Genomic DNA, 23711 nt, shown 5'->3' on the forward strand with positions numbered 1-23711 from the left:
AGATGTTTCCGTTGATATATGGCACGCCAAGTAATTCTTCACGGTTTGAGAGATATTCATGTTTGAAGTTAGTAACCCTAGCTAGTGGGCTAAAACCCTATGGGGTTGTGGCATGGCACTCATAATTGGTTGTGGTCATTGAATAGTCAATAATTAATAATAAAGAAAAAATCTCCTAAAATCCCTCCAACGTTCACTTGTTGAGGACCCTCTCAACTCAAGACATTCATATAAATAATGACCCTCATATCCTCCTCTAGTAGGGATTTTGTGGCTTCAAACAGGTCATCGTGGCATTTTCGCTATAACTTTTTTTCTGCGAAGCTTTAGAAGCTGAAATTAAAACCCATTTGAGCCGAAATCGTGATGAACCTCGTGACCGAATTTCATATCTTGGTTCACTATATTTTCAGAGATATGATCTAAGGAAGTTAGGGTTTTTGCAGGCTCCCGAATTCCATGTCAAACAGGTGACATTGGGAAAATCGTCATAACTTTCTCTCTGAGCATTGGATTCAAATTTCGTAAATAGTCACAGAAAGAGGACGGATTGTAGTTTGTTGAGTAGCGTTTTTAGGGCTGAAGGTTGCAACAGTGACATGTGGCACTTCGTACAAGTTCGCTCTACTGAACCAGTCTATAATCAGGTCATCGTGGGAGATTGGGCATAACTCTTTCTTGAAGAATCCAATCTTGATCAGACCTATGGGTTTGGAAAGAGGACTCAGAGGGCTATCACAGGACGAAATTTCAGACCCTGGAGATCTGAAATTACATAGATACAACAGATTCAATATCGAGCTCCTAGAAGGCAAGAAAAAGCATGCATTCAAGGATCACTGCAGTAAGGACCACACATCAACAGTCAAGGGTAAGTCTCCTACAGCAAGGTATGTATGATTAGTGTTTACATTTGAACTTTCAGTATCATCTTTGACATATGTTTTTGCAGGGCAACGTAAGTATATACAGTGTCTCGGTTATATCTCTATGTCTCTATATGTCACAATTAGTTTTTCAAATGTCCTACTCTTGATACTACACATTTTATGCTACAAATTCTTGATGCTACTCCAAGTCTGCTAAATCTATATGCTGTTGTAAGTTCATGTTACTTGTCTTCTCATAGTTGATAGAATGGTCTCTGTTGTTGTACTTAGAACTTGATCCATCACAAGTCTAGGGTCTGTCACCAGTTTTTATTGTATATATCTTTAGGTCAGTTTTGGGTATAGTCTTGCATAGAGTCCAAGCCTATATCAAGAGTGGGAGCCTTTGTCTACTGCTGCAACAAGTCGACAACAAAAGTGACAAGCATACTTCAGGTATGCATTGTAATTTCAATTTGTATTTATTCATTATTATGCACTTACATGTATTTTGCATGCAGAGATAAGTTGAAGGGTATTTAGTTTTGTTTTGGGATTGGTTTCGCAAGGAAAATTTTGCACGTAGGTAGAAGAAGATTCAAGTACAACTTCAAGCAAGAATTCAAGAGCAGAAGTATCAAATGAAAGGAAGCATTGCAACGGGACATCCTTTGAAGACATTACAACCATCCGTATATTGTGAAAAAGTGTCAAGGCCAAGAGTCATCATTGTAAAGTTGTAAAAGTGTCATCATTGAAGAGTCATTATTTAAAAGAGTCAATATGCCTAAGTCGAAAAGGCATTATTGGGAGGTATAGGAGTTCTCTGTTGGAATGATGTCATGGTTGGGTTGGAGGTCATAGTGTGATTGGGTGTTCAGTCAAAATCATTGTAAATCATATTGTATCGTGGATCGTTGTCCCTGGTATGGGAATCCACACTCTTGTCTCATTTCAGTCATTATAGGGTGGCAAGGAGGTGCTAGGCTGGTGCATGAATTCGCCTACATGTTGGAGCCTGTGAACACTTGATGCAGGAGCATTCACCCAAGGGAAAATCATTGTAAATAGTAGACATAGGGGGTCATGTATTTTTAGGAAATAGTTTTCCTAAGTCTCAAGTTAATGTAATATCTAGGCCTTTAAGTGATTTAATTAGATATGTGAGAGGAAATTGTAAGTGCTCTCGAATAAATGAGGACATGAGTGGCAATAATGACAAAAGAGCCTAAAGTCAATTAGGACTCTTAGAACAATTCATGATTCTAGGAGCGTGAGAGAGTTTTTAGGCATTAAATGGAGAATAAAAGTGGACATAGAGGATAAAGTACATCTAGGAATCGGTTCAATAGATTTAGGAGTTGGTTTAGTGGATACAGGAGTCGAACCAGGATAGTTCAACAGAACTCCTGGCATATATGTAAGCCTACGGGCAGAGTCAGGGGAGAGGCCACTGATAGTTGAAAATCAGGCCTTTGCGAGACCGAGGAGTCTCGAATGTAATCTTTGATTTTACATTAATATATGCAAAGTTTGTTTCTGACTGTGTCAGTGCATTGAGGAATATTTCATGAATGAATTACTGTGAATTCGTAGGCTCTACAATAGGTTGCAGGCAGAATTCTGAAGGACATAGAGAAACGGAGTGATTCAGAGGAATCACAATGGAACATTGAATCCAATTGAAGAAGCGGAGTAAAACTCTGGAGAGAAATAGCGAAGGGATATTTCGCATAAAAGCAAGCTTTGAGAAAGTTGAGCGGCGGAAGCAAACAGCAGCGTTCTGAAGAATTGCACAGAGCAGAAGAACGAGACAGAGAGTTATAATGGATCTTTGAATCCATTCAAAGGAGCAATTAAAGTCCAAAAGGGCAATGATTGAAGGAGTACGCAAAGTTGAGCTCAAATGAGAATGAATTGAGCAGCAGAAGAACGGAAAGTCGGAACCTTGTGAAAACCCAGAAACCAAAGGAAACATTGAAAATGGCAGAAAATTTCTAAGTAAAAGGAACAAGTGGAAGGGCAAAGATTGATGCTCAAGAACCGTTAGATCTGGGAAGATCAACGGCTGAGATCGAATCGGGACTAGAATATCGCATCGCACCAGTTCAGTGGAAGAGGAACCGGCCTATGGAACTGCCGAGCTCCGATAGGACGATATAACCGGACCCGAAGCTCCATAATAGCGGATTTAAATCCCTATCGGGTCCGAGAATATAATCGCATCGGAACTTCATGCGATGAAGAGAAGTGTCGTTAGCCGATGATCGGAGGTAAAAGGTATCGGCGATCGGAGAAGGCGGAGGTCGGAGCGGTAGTGCGAAGAACCAGTGGTGAACTGGACCCGACGATATTTATAGTCGTGGTTGTAATAGATTTGAGTTCTGCTATATATGGCGGGAGAGGGATTTCCTTTGTATTCCCTTATTCTGTGTGTTTGTGATAAGTTGTTGTGCCAAACCTTTTAAGGCTAGAACATAGATTTAACGACTCTGATAGTTGCATATCGGAGTCAGAGGGGTGATGAACCACAACTGTGGTAAGGCTAGGGAGAATGCGATAGTCGATTGCGATGAAGTTTAACCTCGGGCACTGTTTAGAATCCGTATAAAAGCGGAGAAAGGTATGTTATGTGTATAAGTTCCTTTGTAAATCAGTTATAAAGGGATTTAGCGTCGATATGTAATAATGTGTGTTAATATATATGTATAACCAAGGTTATGAGAGGTGGTTATGTGCATACGATTAAAGAGATATGTAAAGGTGCATTGCTGAAGGGATTTTAATTCCGATAGAAGGATTCTAAAGGAAGACTCTAACAAAGTCACAAACAAAGGCTTGAGGCCTATTTAAAGGTTCCGATAGAGAGATTTGGCGGGGGTGATTGTGTTCTGATACAAAGGAACTGTTATAGAGGACCTTAACCATTCATGTATATTGAAGATTTGACTCCATTGCAGAGTTCAATACCTGGGACAAAAGTGTGGATGCATATTAATGCATACTGTGGGCATGTGCGGGGGTAGCCCTACACCATTAGTGGTATCAGAGCAAAATTGAAATCAAAGCGAGGAAATATTTCTATGAAAGGGAGGTTGCACACAGAAGAAGGTAATGTGCATAAGGCTACAATAGAAGACTGCAAGGGGAACTTTTGAAGTTCTGGAAGATTGTAGTAGTTCCAGCAGAGGCTTGGAGTAGACAGGAATAGAGGATTCCTTGAAGGAAAGAGAAAGCAAGATTGCTTAATGCAAGTTCTAAAGGAAAGAGGACTTAGAGACAAGACAGAGGGCAATCCATTCAAAGCACAGGTGGAATGGTGAAACAAGATCATGCTGAGATCTTGAAGGTGAGGTAATATGTTCTGTTTTAAATTGAGAATGTGTGTTTTTATACTAATGCACAGGTGACAGCAAGAGAAGCTGTGAGAGGAAAACCAGATGAGTTCTTGAAGACAGAGTAAGGAAAATACTCTAAAGGAAAGGTGGCAGTGAACCTGAAGAATCCAACAAGAGATTGGACAGAGAGGACAGCTGAAGTGTTCTCAAGAGAAAGTGAAAGACTGCAGAAGCCTAGAAGGAGAAAAGGTGTTGCTCAAGAGGAGGTTCCAAATAGAGGACCGTGCTTACCAAAAGACTGAGTGAGGAGAGCTTAGTGAGGTAAGATTGCAGAGAGGAGGACTAGCTGTAGCAGAGGCTTGTTGTAGATGAGTGAGGAGTTCATAAAAAAAGAGGAGAAGAAGATGACTACTGATAATCATAGCAGAGGTTCAGAGAGAAGCCACAACAGAGGATATGAGAAGAAGAATGCCAAAGCAAATGGCAAGAGGATGAGACAAGAGGAAATTGACAAAGAGGTTACTCAATTAAAAGAACAACTCAATGCATTAAGGAGAATGCTTGAGGAAAGCCAGAGACTAGATTGGGTCTTGAGAAAGAAGTTAGTGGAGTCGCATGAGATGCAGAGAAGGCTACAGCAAAAGCAAGTAAAGTGGTTGATGGGAAAACTCAAGGAAGTTGAGTTGGAAATGGAAATGGAAGAGTACATTTGTGAACCAGAACAGGGAAAAATTCTGGGAGAAAGTGAAAAGTACACTGAAGCTAAAGAATGGGGATCAAGTGAAGATCTCATGGACTATTGGGATAGTTCAAAACAGCATGAGGAGATGCTGACTGAAGATGAAGACTTAAAGACTGAAACTTCAAGTGAGACCAAAAGGTCTGATGATTTTAAATCTGACAATTTGTGTATGTTTGCAGGTGAAACATGTAAAGAAGGACAATTTGTTGATATTATCATAAAGAAGAAAGAAGACCAGCAAAATCTAAATTCTGTTCTGGAAGAAGATGAGATAGATAGGTCTCATATGCAGTTGGAGAAAGATATCAAGCAACCAAGTGAAGGGCTTGAAGAGATTGAAGAAGAGACTATCAAAGAATTTCTGAATCATATGAATGATTTAGAACAGCAAGGAGATATGATGGTTGAACCATCAAGTGGGACCATAGGGTCTTATAATTTTAAAACTGATAGTTTGTGTATGATGGCAGATATTGCAGGAGAAAAGCAGCCTTTTGAAGATATCTTCAGAGGAGATGAAGATCTAGAAGCAAAAGGTGACAAAGAAAACTTCTCAGAAGAGGAGAAATTTGACTGCATACAGAAGAAAAGGTCTATGGATGAGTCTATAGAAGCTGTCATGGAGATGAGGAATCAGGATCTTATTCTGATGAAGAATGAAGGAATACTGTCTCAGAAAGGTAATCAAATGAGTTTGATTGATGTTATTGATGGAAATCAAATGCAGGAGAATGATAATGCAGATGATGAGAGATTGAAGGCAAGCTTGGAAAAGAGACTATGTTAGCTGAAAACATAGTAAAGGATCATCAATTCACTATGATGATAGGCACAATGGAAATAGCCATGGAAGCTGTTGAGGAAGAAGGACATCTACTGAAAGATGTTAAGAAGGAAGAAGTCTATGCAAAAGACTTAGCAAAGGGAGAAAGAACACTAACAAAAGAGTGTTTTGCAGAGGATGAGCAATCTCTAGAAACTGTCAGAAGTATGGAGAAGTATCTTTTAGAAGATAAAAACTCTGAAGTAAAGGAGGATGAAGAATGTCTCTTAAATGAGAAAAGCAGTGAATTATTGCAGTAGAAAGAACTTAGGATTGGAAGTGATGATGAAACACTGGCAAAGTGTCATAGAGAAATTGCATTGCTGGAATATTTGCTGGAGAATTCAGAGTATGATAGTATGATTGCAGAAAAAGAAGTTCACTACAGTGAACAAGAGAAGGAAGACATCATTAGAACAGATGGTATGAAAGAGAGACTAATGGACAGTCTCATGAATTCTTTTGAGAGTTCAAATCAACATACTGATGTGCTGACAGAGGAGAAAGAAACAGAGCAACAAACTAAATTGTTGCCAAAGGGAGATAAGGCACAGCAGCCTTATGTTTTTTATTTTAACAAGTGTTTTGTGAATACAGGTTTTGTTGCAATTGTTGGAGGAGATTTGGCACAAGTGAATTGCCAAATAAAAGTGAAAGACAAGAATTCTATGGAAGAACTCAATCCATGGAATAGAGAAATTAATTTGCTGGAGAAAGTGTTGAACAGTCATGATTCAATCATGAAAGAGGGTAAGGATGATAGGGAGGCAGTCAGCAAAGCAACCAAGGCAAAGGTTGAAGCAAGCAAAGCAAGAGTCAGCATAGAAGTCATAGCAAGCAAGGCAAAAGTTGGAGCAAGTGCAAAAGAAGAAGAAAAAGTAAACCAGCAACTACAAAGAGAAAGTAACCAGCAGTAGTTTAAAGAATTAGTGGACAGCAACAGCAACCTAAAACAAAGAGAAGGAGGCAGAAATATGAAGCAGAATATGGACCAGTCCAAAGATGTACTGGAGACAGAGATTGAAGAAATGTGGTAACTGATGATGAAACAGGCCATAGAGAGCAAAATTGATGACAGCAGGAAGGATGATCAATCAGAACTTGAACCTGATTGACAAGAAGAAGAAGATGGAGCAAAAGACAGCAGAAGTGTAGCAGCAACAAGGGAACAAAGCATGTGGACAATTACAGAACAAAGTGTGGGATCCAGGAAGACAAAGACCAGAAGACACGTGATCAGGAGATCATGAATATTTTCTACTTTGGGAGTCTGATGCAGGAGCATTCACCCAAAGGAAAATCATTGTAAATAGTAGACATAAGGGGTCATGTATTTTTAGGAAATAGTTTTCCTTAGTTTCAAGTTAATGTAATATCTAGGCCTTTAAGTGATTTAATTAAATATGTAAGAGGAAATTGTAAGTGCTCTCGAATAAATGAGGACATGAGTGGCAATAATGACAAAAGAGCCTAAAGTCAATTAGGACTCTTAGAACAGTTCATGATTCTAGGAGCGAGAGAGAGTTTTTAGGCATTAAATGGAGAATAGAAGTGGACATAGAGGATAGAGTACATCTAGGAGTCGGTTCAATAGATTTAGGAGTCGGTTCAGTGGATATAGGAGTCGAACCAGGATAGTTCAACAGAACTCCTGGCATATATGTAAGCCTACGGGCAGAGTCAGGGGAGAGGACACTGATAGTTGAAAATCAGGCCTGTGCGAGACCGAGGAGTCTCGAATGTAATCTTTGCTTTTACATTAATATATGCAAAGTTTGTTCCTGACTGTGTCAGTGCATTGGGGAGTATTTCATGAATGAATTACTGTGAATTCGTAGGCTCTACAATAGGTTGCAGGCAAAATTCTGAAGGACGCAGAGAAACGAAGTGATTCAGAGGAATCACAATGAAACATTGAATCCAATTGAAGAAGCGGAGTAAAACTCTGGAGAGAAATAGCGAAGGGAGATTTCACATAAAAGCAAGCTTTGAGAAAGTTGAGCAGCGGAAGCAGACAACAGCGTTCTGAAGAACTGCACAGAGCAGAAGAACGAGACAGAGAGTTATAATGGATCTTTGAATGCATTCAAAGGAGAAATTAAAGTCCAAAAGGACAGTGATTGAAGGAGTACGCAGAGTTAAGCTCAAACGAGAATGAATTGAGCAACAGAAGAACGGAAAGCCGGAACCTTGTGAAAACCCAGAAACCACAGGAAACATTGAAAATGGCGGAAAAATTCTAAGTAAAAGGAACAAGCGGAAGGGCGAAGATTGATGCTCAGGAACCGTTAGATCTGGGAAGATCAACGGCTGAGATCGAATCGGGACTAGAATATCACATCGCACCAGTTCAGTGGAAGAGGAACCGGCCTATGGAATTACCGAGCTCCGATAGGACGATATAACTGGACCCGAAGCTCCATAATAGCAGATTTAAATCCCTACCGAGTCCGAGAATATAATCGCATTGGAACTTCATGCGATGAAGAGAAGCGTCGTTAGTCGATGATCGGAGGTAAAAGGTATTGGCGATCGGAGAAGACAGAGGTCGAAGCAGTAGTGTGGAGAGCCAGTGGTGAACCAAACCCGACGATATTTATAGTCGTGGTTGTAATAGATTTGAGTTCCGCTATATATGGCCGAAGAAGGATTTCCTTTGTATTCCCGTATTCCGTGTGTTTGTGATAAGTTGTTGTGTCGAACCTTTTAAGGCCAGAACATAGATTTAATGACTAGATAGTCGCATATCGGAGTCGGAGGGGTGATGAACCACATATGTGGTAAGGCTGGGGAGAATGCGATGGCCGATTGCGATGAGGTTTAACCTCGGGGACTATGCAGAATCCGTATAAAAGCGGAGAAAGGTATGTTATGTGTATAAGTTCCTTTGTAAATCGGTTATAAAGGGATTTAGAGAGGTGATTATGTGCATACAGTTAAAGGGATATGTAAAGGTGCATTGCTGAAGGGTTTTTAATTTCGATAGAAGGATTCTAAAGGAAGACTAACAAAGTCACAAACAAAGGCTTGAGGCCTGTTTAAAGGTTTCGATAGAGAGATTTGGCGGGGTGATTGTGTTCCGATAAAAAGAACTATTATAGAGGACCTTAACCATTCATGTATATTGAAGATTTGACTCCATTGCAGAGTTAAATACCTGGGACAGAAGTGTGGATGCATATTAATGCATACTATGGGTATGTGCGGGGGTAGCCCTGCACCAACACTTCAGGGTGGTAGGTTGGTCTAGGATGTTGGGGCATCCATTCAGTTGACTACTGAAGAAACCAGGGTGTTGGGGCGCCCTTCCAGTGGGAGCTGGAGAGAACGCTTTTCTAGAATTCTAGGAAGTTGTTGCTTTCATTTCAGTTGGGGATAAAGATTAAAGAATTTATTAAAAAGGAGTTTGGTGGTTTTTTACTCGAAGGGGGTTTTCCGCCTAAAATTCTTGTGTCTACTGCGTTCTTTTATTTATTGTTATTACTGCATACACATTAATAATAATTGAATATTAACTAATGCTCTAAAAAGATTTAAAAATGCTAATTGCTAAGGAATATTGATTCACCCCCCCTCTCAGTATTTCCAACAGATTGAATCCCAGAGGGATTGTGCAGTCTAGGCCAAGAGGGCAAGAGTCTCATGGAAGATCTCTCTCTGAGTGAGTTGACAAAGAGGTAAGATTTCTAGATCGAGATTTGTCAGCAGCAAAGGGAGCAGCACAACAGAAGCTTCAACGCAAAGCAGTCTTCAGGTGAGACACAGTTTTCTGCAGCAATTGTTGGGGTAGAAAAACATCAAAAGAAGGAAGGAGACACTTTTTGAGGGAATTTATTCCTCGGAGAATTCTGAGCCAGTAAATTCGATTTCTCAATTGCTGAGCAGCTATAGAGAGGAGCAAATCTACTAACTCAGGTAGGGAGTGCGTAAGCCAGCCTAGCAGCAACGCAGAGGAGAGAGAAAGCAGTTCGACATTGTGTTGGCAGAGATGGCAGCTAATGGGCTGAGAGATCAAGATCGATTGGACAGAGCATCCAACTATGTGATCTGGAAGGCAAGGATCTCTTGTCTTCTGGATGAGCATAATCTCAAGGCCTATGTCGATGGTGTGGTAGCTGAACCTGCAGATGCAGATCCACTCAAGAAGTACAAGGTTGAAATGGTGAAGGATAAGCAGTTGATCCTCTTTGGAGTGAGGGATCATGTTGTATGTCACATTGTTGGCAAAGGGACTGCCAAGGAGATGTGGGATGCCTTGGTTACGTTGTATCAGGGATCTTCTGAGCAGCAGAAGATGTACTTGGAGGAGAAAATGAGATCTGCAAGGATGCGGAAGGGGGAATGCATTGATCTGTTCCTATCAAAGCTTCAGAAAGTCCAAGATCAGTTGGCAATTGTAGGGTCATCACCTCAGCCCACCGAGATGGTGGGGTTGGCCTTGAATTCAATCTTAGAAGAATGGAAAGTGTTTGTCCAGAGTATCTTGGGCAGAGAGAGATTGTTGGATTGGGAAGGGATGTGGGCCGCTCTTCAGCAGGAAGAGATGAGACGAGACTTAGTCAAGTGCAAACTTGATAGCAGCAGCAGCAGTGGGACGAAGCCCAAGGAGGAGGAAGAGAATGCAGCCCTTGCATCAAAGGGGCAGCAGGAGCAGCGGAGGCGGAAGAAGGACGTCTCAAAGATCAAATGTTTCCGGTGTGGTGAATTTGGTCACTACGCTACACAATGTCCTCTCAAGAAGAAGGACAAGGACAAGAAACATGATCTGCGGGCTGCAACCGCTAAGATTGAGGAGGAGGAGTTTGCCATGATTGCCCAGATACCTCCAAGGGAGAAGTGGTGTGATCTAGTACTATAGTTCGAAAGAATTGCAGATGGGCAAGATCCTTGAGGAATCCACCTCTTGGATCAATACCTTGCTACGAGAGCCCATATCAGAAGTAGCAGGATGGACCATTGTCAGTCGATGCAAAGGAATGTCGGAGTGACAGTTGCAGTGGCTAGGAGCGCCAGAGACTGAGCAGCGCAGAGTAGAGTTAGCAGCAATGCAGTTGGCACAAAACAGAGTCAGCAGCAACGCAGAGGCTTCAGAGGGTCAGCGCAGAGACTAGTAGCAGTCAAAACTCCAGCGATAGATGCTTCATGTTGAACACATGTTCAGTATTTTTGGATGTTTTTCCGTTGCAGTTGTTGCAGAAGGCAGTAGCAACAGTTCGAGCAAAGTTGTAGCGTAGATGCAGTTGGCAGCAGCATGTAGAGTCAGCAGCAGCACGGATGCAACATTTGCGCAGTAATTGATGGGCAGTGATGTCAGCAGCACAGAGGGAGATGTTACAGAGTCAGGGTGATGCTTCAACAGGTTGCATTACTAGAGCACATTCCTCGTAAGAGAGAGTGTTGATTTCTAGTAACATCAGATGTGCTCTAAGCCTCAAAATTTGCAGGGAGGCTAGGACACATGTATTCTAGAATATGCATAAATCGTTTTGGGAAATTCCACTCGGAGACAGTTTTATTAAAATAATTAATTATTTTTAATAGATGCCCAAGTCTAAACTTAGGAAATTAAAATAATTGAAGGGTATTAATTAAACTGGAGGTAAAACTTCTAGAAGAATACAAGGATCAAGTCAAAATGATTTGAGCCATTAATTAGAATCTAATCTGAGCAATTAATTGATCAACGAGAGGATTATAAGAAGAGGCTTGATGGGAATTTGGAAAACACATCAAGTGGGATCAAGAGAGCAGCGCAAAGCAGCCGAAGAGATCATCAAGGAGATTGTTGCAGTGAGGGGCAGATATAGTTTTCCAGTTGGAGAGTTTCCTGATCCGAGCATACATTGGAGAGAAAGCAGAGAGAGATCCAGAAGAGGCAGCACAGTGCCACACAGAGGCAAAGCAAAGCTTCAGAGGGAGTCTGAGATTCAGCTGGGAAGTCAAGTTCCAGAGCCAGAAGTCGGGGTGTGAGACCGAAGTGCCAGAGGAACGAAGTTCCAGATAGCAGAAGATCCATGGAAGAGGTGACGCAAACCCCAGAGAGGTTGACGCAGATCTGCGTAGGCTAACAGAGAGCCAGCGTGGGGCCATCCATCCAAGGCCTGGATTAGTGTCAGTTCGCCAGTGATAGTGTGAGGTATTTCTCACTAATTTCTCTACCAGTCAGATTCTCTGTATCAGATAGCCAGTAAGGCATCCAAAAATTGTATTCAGAAACTACTGCATAATAATACAAACCCTCAACTGCTACACCTGTTTTCCCACATTGGATTTTTCCGGGGACATTTTTCCAAAAACAACGGTGTCACTTGTGTGTGTTATTTCTTTCTAGCTCAGTTCTTGTTTCCGCATATTGTTTCATTTGTGAAGGCTGCAGCAGTTGTATTTATTTCGATGTTTACCATATAATGTTGTAAATAACTTGATTCAATAAGAGAAATATAATCAGTTGTTGCAATAGTGATTCGAGGATTCTGAATTTTCACATGGTATCAGAGCGCAGGTGAAGAAAGAGAGCAGACCGGAAGAGCCTAGCGTTGAAGAGAAGGAGGGAGATCGAAGTGCTGCACAGGTAGCAGAACGAATCCCAGAGGGATTGCGCAGTCTAGGCCAGAAGGGCAAGAGTCTCAAGGAAGATCTCTCTCTGAGTGAGTTGACAGAGAGGTAAGATTTCTAGATCAACATTTTTCAACAGCAGAGGGAGCAGCGCAGAGCAGCCTTCAAGTGAGACGCAGTTTTCTGCAGCAATTGTTGGGGCAGAAAAACGTCAGAAGAAGGAAGGAAACACTTTTTGAGGGAATTTTTTCCTCAGAGAATTCTGAGCCAGGGAATTCGATTTCTCAATTGTTGAGCATCTGTAGAGAGGAGCAGATCTACAAACTCCAGCAGTGATTGCGTAGGCCAACCTAGTAGCAGCGAAGAGGAGAGAGGAGGTAGTTCGACATTGTGTTGGCAGAGATGGCAGCTAATGGGCTGAGAGATCAAGATCGGTTGGACGGAGCATCCAACTATGTGATCTGGAAGGCAAGGATCTCCTGCCTTTTGGATGAGCATAATCTCAAGGCCGATGTCGATAGTGTGGTAGTTGAACCTGCAAATGCGGATCCACTCAAGAAGTACAAGGCAAAAATGGCAAAGGCCAAGCGATTGATCCTCGATGGAGTGAGGGATCATGTTGTATGTCACATTGCTGGTAAAGGGACTGCCAAGGAGATGTGGGATGCCTTGGCTATGTTGTATCAGGGATCTTCCAAGCAATGGAAGATGTACTTGGAGGAGAAAATGAGATCTGCGAGGATGCAAAAGGGGGAACGCATTGATCCGTTCCTATCAAAGCTTCAGGAAGTCCGAGATCAATTGGAAGTTGTAGGGTCATCACCTCAACCCACCGAGATGGTGAGGTTGGCCTTGAATTCAGTCTCAGAAGACTGGCAAGTGTTTGTCCAGAGTATCTTGGGCAGAGAGAGATTGTTGGATTGGGAAGGGATGTGGACCACTCTTCAGCAGGAAGAGATGAGTCGAGACTTAGTCAAGTGCAAACTTGATAGCAGCAGCAACAGTGGGACGAAGCCCAAGGAGGAGGAAGAGAATGCAGCCCTTGCATCAAAGGGGCAGCAGGAGCAGCGGAGGCGGAAGAAGGACATCTCAAAGATCAAATGTTTCCGGGTGGAATTTGGTTACTAGTACTACGCTACACAGTGTCCTCTCAAGAAGAAAGACAAGGACGAGAAACATGATCCGCACGCTGCAACCGCTAAGATCGAGGAGGAGTTTTCCATGATTGCCCAAATACCTCTAGGGGAGAAGTGGGGTGATCTAGTACTATAGTTCGAAAGAACTGCAGATGGGCAGGATCCTTGAGGATTCCACCTCTTGGATCAATACCTTGCTACGGGAGCCCATATCAGAAGTAGTAGGATGGACCAGTGTCAGTTGGTGCAAAGGAATGTCGAAGTGACGGTTGCAGTGGCTAGGAGCGCTAGAGACTGAGCAGCGCAAAGCAGAGTTGGCAGCAATGTAGTTGGCACAGTGCAGAGTCAGGGTCAACACAGAGGATTCAGAGGGTCAACGCAAAGACTAGCAGCAGTCAGAACTCCAGCAACAGATGCATCATGCTGAACACATGTTCAGTATTTTGGATGTTTTTCTATTGCAGTTGTTGCAGAAGGCAGTAGCAACAGTTGGAGCAGAGTTGCAGTGCAGATGTAGTTGGTAGCAGCATGCAGAGTCAGCAGTTGGAGCAGAGTTGCAGTGCAGATGCAGTTGGCAGCAACATGCAGAGTCAGCAGCAGCACGGATGCAGCATTTGCGCAGTAGTTGGTGGGCAATGATGTCAGACATCAGCAGCGCAGAGGGAGATGTTACAGAGTCAGGGTGATGCTTCAACAGGTTGCATTACTAGAGCACATTCCTCGCTAAGAGGGAGTGTTGATTTCTGGTAGCATCGAATGTGCTCTAAGCCTCAAAATTTGCAGGGAGGCTAGGACACATGTATTCCAGAATACCCATAAATCGTTTTGGGAAATTCCACCCGGAGACGGTTTTATTAAAATAATTAATTATTTTTAATGGATGCCCGAGTCTAAACTGAGGAAATTAAAATAATTAAAGGGTATTAATTAAGTTGGGGGTGAAACTTCTAGAAGAAGATGGGGATCAAGTCAAAATGATCTAGGCCATTGATTAGAATCTAATATGGGTCGTTGATTGATCAACGAGAGGATTATAAGAAGAGGCTTGATGGGCATTTGGAAAACACATCGAGTGGGATCAAGAGATCGATTTCTCAAGAGAGTTGCACAGAGCAGCCGGAGAGATCATCAAGGAGATTCTTGCAGTGAGGGGCAAGGATAGTTTTATGGTTGGAGAGTTTCCTGATCTGGGGATACATTGCAGAGAAGGCAGAGAGAGATCCAGAAGAGGCAGCGCAGTGCCACGCAAAGGCAGCGCAAAGCTTTAGAGGGATTTTGAGATTCAGCTGGGAATTCGAGTTTCAGAGCCAAAAGTCGGTGTGTGAGACCGAAGGGCCAGAGGAACGAAGTTCCAAACAGTAGATTCATGGAAGAGGTGACGCAGACCCTAGAGAAGCTGACACAGAGTTAGTGTGGGGCCAGCCATCCAAGGCCTGGATCAATGTCGCTTCGCCAGTGATAGTGTGAGGTATTTCTCACTAATTTCTCCGCTAGTCAGATTCCCTATATCGGATAGCTAGTAGGCATCCAAAAATTGTATTCAGAAACTACTGCATAATAATACAAACCCTACGATGTTGCACCGGTTTTCTTGCATTGGGTTTTTCCGGGGATATTTGTCCAAAAACAACAGTGTCACTTGTGTGTGCTATTTCTTTCTTGCTCAGTTCTTGTTTCCGCATATTATTTAATTTGCAAAGGTTGCAATTGTATTTATATCGATGTTTACCGTATAATACTATAAATAACTTAATTCAGTAGGAGAAATATAATCCATTACTGCAGTAATGATTCGGGGATTCTGAATTTTCACAAATGGAAGATAGTAGCAAGCAGAGATGAGAAGTTCAATCAAGATGGGAGATCTTGTAGTTCACAAGGTTCACCCTCAAAGGCTGAGGAGAGAGGAGATTGTTGTTTTGGCGATTGATTTAGAGAATCAAGATGAGTCAGAGTCAAGGGTAATCAAAGTGAAATTAGGGATGGATATGCACTCACCTTCTACTCCAACATGTAAAAAGTTTAGATGGCTTGCCAAAACATTGCAAGAGGCACAAGAGTAGGTAGGAATGCTCAAGTCGTGAGATCCTTTCTTAGAACATTGGAAACCTATGGAGCATGGTGACTTCTTCATGTAACTGGCACGTGAAGTGAGGTTGCTTGCTTGGAGGATGCCTTCAACTAGAGGGGGAGCATTGGGAATTCCAAAGTAGGGTGTTGAGCCCTAGATAGCATAAAGTTGCTCAATTTCTTGCACAGAGGTTTACACTTGATGACAGGATGCTTGGATTGAAAGAGTGGACATGTAGTGCGTGGTTGTCCCTAAGGATGTGTGTGCCCTTAGAAATGCATTGGAGCTTTGGAGCCTTGAAGGAGTTTTGCACCTTTGCGTGTAGCGCTCACACATTAGAACCTTTCTAGTTGACCATCATCACCTTGGAACTTAATATGTATCACTTGTAGTAGAGAGCTTCACATGTGTGGACCCACTTGTGTCTTGTAGGTTGCTTCCAATGAACTAGGTCCACTTGTCATAGTAGAGCTCTCTTACCTCTCATATAAATAAGGAGAGGGTCATTACACACCCATGGTTATTCTTCTTTACACTTGGGTTATAGATGTAAAAGGAGTGCTACTCTCTCTCTCTCTCTCTCACACACATCTCCATTGCACATTATCTCTCTATTCTTTACATGGTAACTCTCTACCTTATGGAGTTAACGATTCCCTGGAGCATTCTCGAAGTCTAGGGCTAGGGTTTAATGCCTAAAGGGGCATTAGAGTTAAGGTTTGATGATAAACCCTAAGTTGCACTAGCTGTGGAGGAAAAGAAGGAAAGCCTTGCATGAGGCCGAGGACTTGCTAGTGGTGATTCTAACTTTTTGGGGAATCTTTGGTGGAGATAGGGTTTTTCTTAGTTTACCTTAGCTAGGGTTTTGGAGAACTTGGAGGGTTGTACCAGGTTGTGATAATCTAAGAGTGTGTACTTAAACTTCATCTCTTATCTATACATATGAAGTTTTCAGCTGTCCAAAATTGTCTTATTGCAGATTTGATTTTCAGCTATCATTGTGTTCATGGTTTGAAAAGTTCCAGAACTTACAAGTCCTGCTGATTTGACATAAATTAAAGCTGAAATTGTTAAGGAACTTAACATTTACATTGAGGATAACAAGACAAATTTACAGCAGTAGATCTGCAAGAATTGCAATGATTTCAGATCTGGTTTATGAATGAAAAGATTGCTCTAAAGGACTAAAACATGTTGGCATATATTTGGTATCTTCTCTATTGGATTGCCTAGTGGTTGGTGTTGATGTATATTTTCCGTTGCTTGCTGCTGTGATTTATATTTCAGTTGAGCCCTAAGGCTAACAATTTAAAAGGATTGAATCTATAGAACCTCTAAAGAGATGAAATTCTAAATTTGCAAAAAAAAACCTCAAATCATGAAATTTCTACATTTGGAAGCTCAGTAGTTTAAAGTTAAACCTATGAATAGTTGAAGCATAGGAGGTTCACAAATTATCTGAGAAGATTTTGACACGCCTCTTTTTGACTATGTTGCAAGCATGAAGGAACAGGAATCATTTGGCATTTGACTTAAGGTAGATTTCAACTACACTAATGTGTGAAGTTATCGATCTCTTCAACAAATTTCTGCATAAATATCTTTGATCATGCCCTCAATTGATTGCCATATAAAAGTCTGAAGCATATAAGATGAGAATGCACTAAAAACAGATAATACATGATCCAGTGCATGGAATCTAAAGTTGCTCCTAATTATAGAATACTTTAAACACAGATAATATTCCAGAAGTTCACAACATATTAAACAAGCTTACATTTGTCAATCCCTCCTCTAATATTGTCTTGTTGGTGTCACCGAAACTCCAAGCAATAAGGCAAAGTTTATCTTTTACTAAACTTTTTTGTTTAAAAGACATAATATAGGAAACTATGCAAGGGTCTATATAGAAGTTATCTATAGGCACTCCATGAGTCATTATACGATTAGACAATTTTGATATAATTTTTAAACAAGAGTTCACTTTTTTCTTTTTCTCCTAATCAACCACAACATGCATCATTAAACTTGAAAAAGAAAGTTCAAAAGATTGATATCATTTTACAAGAATTCTCCACATGGAAATCTTCTTTTAAAATGCACTCTAATCAAAATGTTATTGTTTTATGTCCATTTTACATCCTTAAGGCTTAAACGCATGCTTGAGGTAGCCTTCAAGCTATTGGATGCATTCCTTTGCATGCTTTTGTTACAAATATTGACTGTATTACTCATTACTGTAATAATCTGCAACCATTGCATGAGCATAGGGTGTACAGTCATAAGTACAGATAAAAGCTCTCCTGTATCATGGCTTGATATGATGTACTTTTAACCATTGAATATGCCCAAGCATTTACCTTTAATAAAGTTGCTTCCAGAAAAAGTTGGAATTGACATTACAGAACCAGACAGCATGTGTACGACTTGCATCAATCAAGGGCTTTGACTGTTTCAGTGTCCGTATAAGGTTTGCCAGAGCACTTATTGGAAAAACACACCTGCAAGTGATTGCCTGAAATATGACACCTAGGGATTTTGGACCCATGCTTAATGTGTATGTTGCAATGGACGCTTAATTTAACTCATTAACTCTAGATTCACTCACATGTGATTTGGGTTCATACTAAATTCATACCCTTTCTCTTTAAAATAGCGTACTTAAGGAAGCAAACCTTTGATAGTTCAATACCCATGTCATAAATACTAAGAAGTTAGAACTACGATAGAATACATATGATTCTAGTTCTTTTGAATTTTTAACACATATCTTACAAGCAAGTAATCCCAAGAACATATTACAAAGAAACACAAGCTAAAAACCAATACTAAGGCACCTCTTGATGACAAGAATTCCGAAGAACACATGGACAAGACAAGAGGGAAAATAAGATCAGTCATCTGATTGAGGAAAACATCAAAGGAAATGACAGGACAGAACACAGTGATGGCCGTTAATTGCATGATGGCACCATTTGCAGAATATTAATGCCAGGACTTTGTCTACAGATCAGAAACAGCAAACCATTGGCATTGAAAGGGAAATAGAACAGAGGGAAACTCGTGGCAGCGACGCAACAATATAAAAAGTGAATGCAGCAGGGGAGTGGATAAATAGGCATAGGAAGCGCAAGCCCAAAGGAGAGAAAAACCAAAGAGCCTCTTGACTAGACAAAACCATTAGTATGCAGTACTCTCTCCCTCTTTCTCTTATCGTGTCTTCATTCTAGTTTTCTCCCGCCTTGTATGAAATGGAAAAATATTAGACAAATGTAATCCAGTCTTCTTTCTGGATGGCAGCAAGACACATTAAAATTTTGGCAATCTTGGGTGAAAAAGGGGGAGACCTCCTTGAAACCATTCAGCATAATGAAAATTCCCCTGGCTTGAGCTGGTATAGAATATATAAAAGCCAGAAATTTCTATACAACAAAGGAGGGAAATAACCCATGAGATTAGCTCAACGAGTTGTTGCCAATGTTGGCATTTGGCTACTTCCACGCCAGCAGGTATATGCCCAGTTTGAATCCCCTTCAGTGAGGCACACTAGTCTACACCAAAGTGTTTACTAGGGATGTCATCCACATATGTGTGGAAGCACCACGGGGTTTCCCACAACGTTTTCCTTGGAAAAAATAAAAAAGAGGAGGGAAAACAAGTTCCCCCTGCTTCTGTGCCAATGTAAGCTGAATTCCAAATAGAAGAATATGTTTGATAATGAAAAAAGAACAAAAGAAAAACTTACAAACCAAACACATTTTTAATCTTACCAGTCATCATTCGACCCACATGGTGTTGTATACAATGCACCAGCTTTTCTCCAATCCTCAATCAGCTGTTTATTGTAAGGGTTGTCAGCTGGCTCTTCTGTGGCACGCTTGTTGTACAATAAAACGAGAGGCCATTTCTTCTTCAGGCTTTTTTGGCGCAACACATTGACTACAGAGCTTAACTGTAAAGTAATAAACAAGTTGCACGTACAGCAAAAGTTTAATAGTGCATTGTGAGTACGGTATATTGACAACAATGAAATCTCTTCCATACCAACAAAATCTAAATGGGCACACAATCCTGCAAAGTGTGATGCAAATATAAAAATGCATAAACACACTATTTTCTTACTAACCTGAGAGAAACTAAAACCATCGTCACGAAGGTTTTGCTCATAAAGGGCTACATTTGCACCATCCACAATAAAGTCATATGGCCCATTGTGATCCAACCACTCCTGGATGAAAGGGACCATGTTATTCTGACATATAGGTTAAATCATAGGTAAACCGTTTAAACTGGTGACTTAAATTGATTTTAAAACATGACATTCAAGCAACATAAAATTACAAATTACAATCGAACTTTCTGTAAGCTTCTTGCATTTTCCCAATGTAAACACATTTAATTTCCCAGGCACTTATCCAACCAGGAAGAAGTATATCGCATGATTTTCCATTTAAAAGTGTTTCACAATCCAGCAATGCCCATTTCAGGATGTTGGTGGTCCACCAGACTGTGATCTAGAGGTCAGAAAGAATTTGGAAGCATTAACATTCACAACTTCAAATCCCATCAAAGTCAAAGAAGATAAGATAAGATAAAATTATCAACGTCCCACAACTGACCACAAAAGTAGGTCAATGGGACTAAAGGGTACATCGAGTGTAGATACAATGTGGGTTTCACAGGGACGTGTCCCGAAGGGTGGGGTGCACGCATCCCATGCTTCCATTGCACCTGGGATGGGGGGACATGTGGGGAAATGTTTCCCCACGTCCCCCTTTTGGGGAGACATAGGGGTAAACATTTCTCTAGTGTGGGGGACATGTCTTCCCAAAAGGGGTGCTTCTAGGCACACCCCCTTCTGAGGGGGTTCACCCAAAAGCATCCCTTTTGAGGGGGCGCCCAAAAGTACCCCTTTTGAGTTTTAAGACTGTTTGTGTGAGGAAGCATAATATTGAAGCCTAAGACGCTATTATTGTTATGTAATTCATGGTAATGTTAAATTCTTAAAGTAAAAAGGAAGGATGAAAATGAAAGATAAAGGAGAATGTCACTTTTACTTAAATTTTAACATTACCATGAAATGACTTATGATGTTTGAGAGTGGTTTCGACCTCATTAGATTTCATATGGAGAAAGTAGAATTTTAGATTTCACTCAAAATCCAGTAGACTTGACAGTTTTTCAAGATTTCAGGATGTATGGAATTACAATGTTTCCATTCGGTCTTGTCATGTACGAGGGCATGGAACTAGTATATAATCAAGAGAACCAAGCCCTCTATGTACCTTGATGTTAGTGGCATTGGTTTCCAAGCTCCTCTATCATGACCCTACTAAAATGTGCCCATCACTCAAACAAAATCTTGACTTGACATGCTACATTTTTCTATCTTATTTTAATGCTTAGAGGGTGATATTGATGATGAAGATCCCAATATATGTAATGATTTTGATAATATGTAGGTATTTGTTGTAGCATGTTTTTTTTATGTTAAAGGCCATCTAGAGCCTATTTGTTGATGTATTTTCGATTCAGAGATCGATTGGACTTGGTGCTATTTTGGTTATGTGCAGTGTGCACCCTTAAAATGAGATTTTTTGCTTATTTGTGTATAAATGGAGTTTGGATTCATATGGATGCACATGAATATAAATGTTTTTTTCTTTAAAATCTGAATATTTTATGTATTTTTGGTCAACCAGTTTTTTGGTCAAGTAGTTTTTACTGGTTCTAATTGATTCTCAATTTAGAGGGTTTTCTGGTTCAGCTTTGATAACATTCGTATCTAAGTCTATTTTGCTTAGCACTAATTAGATTCTAGAATGAGGAATGTGGATCAATATATTTCATTATTGAATCTCGTGGTGTATGGATGAATGATGAGTATGAATGATGTATGTACCACTATGAATGATGAATACAGATCAATGTATTTCATCATTTAATTTAATTATATATGAATCAATATATTAATGCTTTCATTTTTCAATATGAGTTATATATATATATATATGAAAAAAATATATATCTCAACGTCTCCCCATCCCCCCTAAATTTCCCTAAAATTTGAGGGTACTCCCACAAGCCTCCCATGTGTCCGCCCGCACCCACGTCTCCCCATCCCCCTAAATTTCCCTAAAATTTGAGAGTACTGCCACAAGCCCCCCTGTGCATCTGCCCGCACCCACGTCTCCCTGTCCTGGAGTCTTGGTGGAACATTGGATAATTACTGTAGTCTTCCAAAAAAATAATTCCAAATCAATCCCTTTTCCAGGGCTTCTAAAACCATTACTATTAATGTTGGGGAAAAACAAATGCCAGAGCCTTTTGGGCATTTACTGTTGCTCAGTACAGTATTTTTTGTTGTTGCCATCCTTAATGAGGACAAGCTGCAAGATTCGATGGGCAGGTAGAAGCATCTGGAACGTGATGAGATTGAAAGGCATATATTTTTTATGGAAATGGTGATGTCGTGAAAATTTTCATAAAGAGATTAATCCATTCCATTTGGAGGCAATCACGGCTTTTAGATCCCAGTTGGCTGCACAGCTTCTGCTCAGATTGGCATTTTCAGGAAATTTGTAGAGTCTCTTGAGATCGAAGCCAGAGTGAACATGCTATCATAAGGTGCATTTTCAAAGAGAAGGGATAATTTTTTTTTTTATGACATTTCATAAACAACCTCCCCAAAAAAAAGTAAACATACCCGATGAGATCTTCATTCACAGGTATGGTTGACTGAATACTAAACTGTCTACACTGCAGTGACATTTTCACTGTGGTTTGTAATTTTACCCCGTCTAAATGGCATATCAAATAAGGGGTGAGCCGAGTTGCAAGTGCCTTGTTAATTTGAGACAATTGGTATTCCTCAGACCTGACACACCAAAGCCAAAGGAAGCCTATGTTATGTGGTTCTGCCCCGAACCTTGGGGCGTGTTTCTTGAAACAACCCCCTGAAGAAAAAAAAACCATGAAGTACTTACCTAAAAATTCTTGAAATTCGAATTGCCCTCCCGTGCACATGCCAAATCCACCAAGGACTTCGCAAAATAGTCTGTCTCTGCCGGTTCGATATCAATGCTAACCAACTGCTCCCCACAGCACTTGCAAACTCCTTTTGAACTCATATTTGTTTTCTCAACTTTCCAGCCCCCCTTCCCTAACCATCCCTGCCCATGCCAACCTCCACCCCTACTAATCATCGCCTCTCTAATTCTGTCTGCGTCCCCGTTCTCATTGCCCACCTCACAACCAACCTTGCTCTTAAACCATTGTTCAATAACATCACAAGTAGATGCAGAGACCTGCCTCACCTTAACCCTCAATCTATGAAGCAATGAATACACCTTATCCCCTCTGCCCACTTCAACACTCAGCGTCAATAGTGCCTCTAACTCGTCTTCCTCAGGCTGAATACCTCTACCCACCATGCAGTCATCCACTTCATATGCTTTATCCGCCTCTTTTTTCTTACAGAAAACAAACAGAGCAGGGCTATAAGACCTCAGCCTAGGGGATAGATTATGACTTACCATTTTCTTCACCATGTCAAAGGCCATATTTGCATCCTCACTGGCAGCAGCTAACCTGGCAACTGCTGTGAATGTAGCCTCATTTGGAGGGATGTTAGAAGCTACCATCTGTTCATATATTTCAAATCCCTTCTTCAATGCCAACTCTTTTGCAGCTTCTTCCGTGGTCTGTTCAGACCTCAAGAGGCCCGTGGCCTCTGAAGAGCAGAGATAGAGAAGCATGTTGTAGAGATATTGATTGAATTTTATCCCTTCAGACATTGCTTTCTCGTACAGTGAAATTGCTTGTGTCAGATCCTTGAGCTTGGAACAATTGCCCAAAGCTAATTTTAACTGCACTTCCGGATTTTCCAATTTCTTCTTCTTCTTGCCCTTAGTGGGTTGTTCTTCATTGTGTGTAGTAGGATTCATTTCGGTTCTATCACCCTCCATTTCCAGGCTCTGTGAGTTGGGCTATTGCTGAGAATTCTTGGCAGTGCCCTCGGTGACAAAATCATAAACCCAGAAACTGACCAACTGACTTCGGCAGTTCACTCAACTCCTCGCGTGACGCAGATTTTAAATATTTGAAACATCAAATATTTGAGTCGCTGAACACTTCATTGTACAATCATAGATTCAAGTTGAATCACCTCGTCCCTT

At 41.0% G+C, this 23711-nt stretch overlaps 1 pseudogene across 1 annotated transcript in view; it reads right to left on the reverse strand.

Annotated features, from left to right (window-relative positions):
* The window catches only part of LOC149194771 (proteinaceous RNase P 1, chloroplastic/mitochondrial-like), a 168774-nt pseudogene extending 145063 nt beyond the window's left edge, over window positions 1-23711 (reverse strand). The window contains exons 1-3 of the transcript XR_016254567.1: window positions 22488-23711; window positions 19661-19759; window positions 19305-19486 (exon numbers count right to left, since the gene is read on the reverse strand). The product of XR_016254567.1 is annotated as a proteinaceous RNase P 1, chloroplastic/mitochondrial-like (transcript). The remainder of the gene's footprint in view (window positions 1-19304; window positions 19487-19660; window positions 19760-22487) is intronic.

The sequence above is a fragment of the Pinus tabuliformis genome, chromosome 2_2, assembly GCF_031772625.1.
Source record: "Pinus tabuliformis cultivar Carrire ecotype Pingquan chromosome 2_2, CPIR1, whole genome shotgun sequence".
NCBI lineage: Eukaryota > Viridiplantae > Streptophyta > Pinopsida > Pinales > Pinaceae > Pinus > Pinus tabuliformis.